This window comes from Cebus imitator, unplaced genomic scaffold, assembly GCF_001604975.1.
Source record: "Cebus imitator isolate Cc_AM_T3 unplaced genomic scaffold, Cebus_imitator-1.0 Scaffold673, whole genome shotgun sequence".
In the NCBI taxonomy this organism is placed as follows: Eukaryota; Metazoa; Chordata; class Mammalia; order Primates; family Cebidae; genus Cebus; species Cebus imitator.
Window position 1 is genome coordinate 463,712 of NW_016107988.1, and position 3,941 is coordinate 467,652.

Below are 3,941 nucleotides of genomic sequence, written 5' to 3' on the forward strand. Positions count from 1 at the left end.
ACTTTGAGTTTATAATCTCACAACCAAGAAGGTTCTTTTCACACTCTTGGAACTGTACACCCATTGAAACCCTTAAGGTAAAGCCAACCAGGGAAGTTCCTCCCCAAAAGAACTTGGCAGTCTTGATATGAACAGCTTTTCCCAAGATCACGGATCAAGACTTCTCTACTATCATGAGACTCTTACCTTTTAATAATTTTTCCCTTGCTTATGCCTCTAAGGACAATAGAAGTGAAAAGGGGATCTGTTGTGTACACTCATGGGGTTTACTTTTATTTGTGAAGGATTTTGCAGCCAGTCTTAGACATGGATAACCTTATACCTTAATAGATGGAAGATGAAGGTCACACATAGATGAGAAATTTTAATGGTACATACTTTGCCTCATAATCAGTCAGAAACAGAATATTGGTTCACCCCTCTTAACCTACATCATGGGCTAAAGAAAAAATTTCCCAGAGGCCTTCACTCTTCTAGAAAGGCATCATTTGTGTGGTCCATTTTTCATGGTTTGGAGTAAAAGAGGCAATGATTAGAAATGTATCCCTCATGATAGGCTCTACAGCAGACTCTACCGTAAAGGCTATAGTGACCCAAGAGACTTTTAATTCTCTTGTGCAAGTCATGCTAAATAATAGAATTGCTCTAGATTACTTACTGGCTACACAGAATTATCTGTGCAGCTGTGGGCACTTGTGGTCTACGGAAAAATACATCATATGTAAATTATAGAAATTCAGTTGTAGGGAATTAATGAAGAGCCTGCTTACTTAAATGAGTAGACTCTTTATATAGCTCATTTTTAATCTATTTAATTCTAGGTGGTTTGGTTTATGGGGACCGTGGGCAAGGAACATACCCCTCACTTTTGGTATTATCCTCTCTATCATCATGCTGTATTCACTCAAACTAAAATGACAAGAGCTAAAATAAATGTCAGGCCATGAGGGCACCATGACCTATGAATGACATGCTGCGACCAGAATCCCCAAATGATGATAACTGTGAGTGGTACTAGGCCCTACCTCTTGGTCACACTCTCACCTAAGTAAGAATCTAACCAAAAGAGGGGAGTTTTATTAAACAAAATCATGTCAGGCAATTGCTTTAGACTGAGCTCACGCACTAGGCCTCAACAGACCAGATGAAAGCAAAATGGAGTCACTCATGCTAAATGTGACATAATCAAACAAGGCTTTAAGAAAACACATAGATCATAGAAAAGACCAGGTTTTGTTTTTCTCCTGTAAACAGGACGTTCCAGTATAAAGAGGTACCATCTACTCAGTCCTTGTTCTCACCTTGCAAAACCTACTGCTCTATTTCCCAGTGGATTTCAAGACCAAATAAGACCATATTTATGATGGTGAGGGTGACATCAATGACCAAAGTTTTTAATCAACCTCTCAAAATTGAGAAGATGACCAAAATGGGGAAAAGTTTAAATCAAGTTTCAGGTAAAGCTGGCTCCTTACGTATTTTAAGTCCACCTAAAGGTTTATCTGTATACCGTGAACTATAATCAGTGGAGGTGTGAACAGACAGCAGCTTACCCTTGTGCCAATCACCAAGTCTTGGCCAATCAAATGTGGCCAACTGTTTGAACTGTGTTCAAATAAGGCAAACACCAACCTGTAACAAATCCAGCTGTTTCTGTACCTCACTTCTGTTTTCTGTACATCGCTTTCCTTTTTCTGTCTGTAAATCTTCTTCCTCCACGTGGCTGCACTAGAGTTTCAGAGCCTACTCTGGCTCAGGAGGCTGCCTGATTGAAGAATCATTCATTGCTCAATTAAAGTGCTTTCAATTTAATTTGGCTTAAGTTTTAATTTTATTACTGCAGTTAATGTCTGGGGCTGGTGCTTCTTGTCTGAAGCGTTCAGTGGTGGGGGTGGGGACAGTGGGGATCCACTTTCAAGCTCATTTATCTGTATGTCAGTAGTTCTCAGTTTCTCCCCAGGTAAAGCCCCGTTACAGGACTTCCCTAACAACATGGCAGCCAGCTTCCTCCGAGGTGAGGAATGCAAGACAGAGTATCAGTGCTCAAGACAAAAACCACCATCTTTTTATAACCTAATCCCAGAAGTCACATTTCATCGCTTCTGTCATATTCTTATTCGTTAGAAGCAACTCAGTAACTTCAGTCCATTTTCAAGAGAGGGAGATTACAAAACAGTGTAAAACTCAGCAGGCAGGGATTACCGTGGGGCAATTTAGAGGCTGCCTACCAAACAGCTATACAAACACAAAGTACTGTCTTGCTTTCTTCTCCAGATTCACAGAAGTCCTTAATTTTTCTTCAAAACTGACTTTTCATTTTGGGGCAATTATTATATATATGATTTGATATTATTTAGTTGTAACTGGGGAAAAGGTCCTAATACTTTTAAAAAAAAACATTAAAATGGCTGTTTTGAATTTCAGGAAGAGGTAGAGATGCTAAAAGTATTACAGAGATAAAAATGGAGAGCGTATGTATGTAGCTATCAACATAGATATAGAGATATTAAGATGGATAATATGTACCAGTTATCAGGAAACAGACTGTGTACTTAAATGTGTTTGACTAAAAATTAAATTTTAAAAGGATATATTTACAGAGATGTTGACAGAGTTACACAGTCTAACAAGGGACTAGTGACAGCAGAAAGCCGTTATGGGTCCAGGGCCAGGAGAGACAAGAGGAGCAAAAGATGGTACCTTTACTTGGAGAAAGCCGGAGCCTTGGAACACAGCGTGACCTTTAATATGTATATGAAGCACAACTGCGGATCCTATTTAAATGGAGATTCTGGTTCAAGCAAGCCAAGTGTTCTGCATTTTAACAACTCCCAGGTGCTCCTGATGCTGCTGGTCCAAGGATCACACTTGAAATAGCAACGGCCTAGTGACTCAGCCAGACCTCTTTTAAAGAGGACGAGGGGAGAGTAAAGGATTGTCTTTTGAAATTTGAAAGACAAGATTATATTAGTATTTCAGCTTTATTTATTTAAAAACCAGTAGTGGAGAAATGCTGTAGAACTTTGCTCCTTAGAATAGCTAAAATCCAGGTTCTTGTCACATGACCAGAAAAATTTAGGCACACAGACACATTGAAGGGTGAATACAGCAGGACTTTATTGGAAAAAAAGAAAGAAAAAAACTCAGCAAAGTGAGATGGAGACCTGCTAATAGGTCCTCTACCTCATAGATTGATTCCCAGGTCACCACATAAACTGAAGAAAGCAGGTTTCTCCCCTGCATAAGGTTTGAATTCCCCATAGCTCCACCCGCTAGTGTGCTTGTTGGGCTCCAGTCCACTGTGGGCATGCCCAGATAAGCCCTGAGAAGCTTCCCTCATTTGCACGAAAACATCTAATGCAAATACTTGTGGGGCCGCTCAGAGATTCTCCAGGGACCCTTTATTATCTGGCTAGGCATTTGGCTGCCTCATTCCCCGCTCTAAAAATGTACATCTATCTTCTGTTAGAATAAAGATAAGGATAAGAACAAAAACCAATCCTAACTGCTCCCTAATGACAGGGGGTGGGAGGTGTTTGAGCCATAAGGTCGATTCTATTTTGGGAAAATGGTGGTCAGATCTTCTTCAGAGGCCTATCTAAGGGTCTCCAGCAAAAGGGGCCATCATCCGTGGCTCCGGTTGCATGACCATTTGGAGTCTGATGGCCTGAAGGTGAGAAGAGACAAACAGAGTTATTAGAAAACATGTATTAAAACACACAAGGGAGGGTTAAGGACAGTTCAAAAAATCCCAAGGTCTTTTACTGGTTTGCACAGGGAGAGGGAGGTCAAAAGTCTGACTGGTATAAAAAGGAAAAAAAACTTTGGGAGGCCGAGGCGGGTGGATCACAAGGTCAAGAGATCGAGACCATCCTGGTCAACATGGTGAAACCCCGTCTCTACTAAAAATACAAAAAAAAAATTAGCTGGGCATGGTGGCA

The 3,941-nt window shown here is 40.5% G+C and overlaps 1 long non-coding RNA gene across 1 annotated transcript in view; it reads right to left on the minus strand.

Moving 5' to 3' along the window:
- Positions 1 to 3,092: 3,092 nt before the first annotated feature.
- LOC108295988 overlaps positions 3,093 to 3,941 on the minus strand; it is a 1,646-nt gene continuing 797 nt past the window's right edge. The window contains exon 2 of the long non-coding RNA XR_001821693.2: positions 3,093 to 3,667. This is a non-coding gene — a long non-coding RNA (uncharacterized LOC108295988). The remainder of the gene's footprint in view (positions 3,668 to 3,941) is intronic.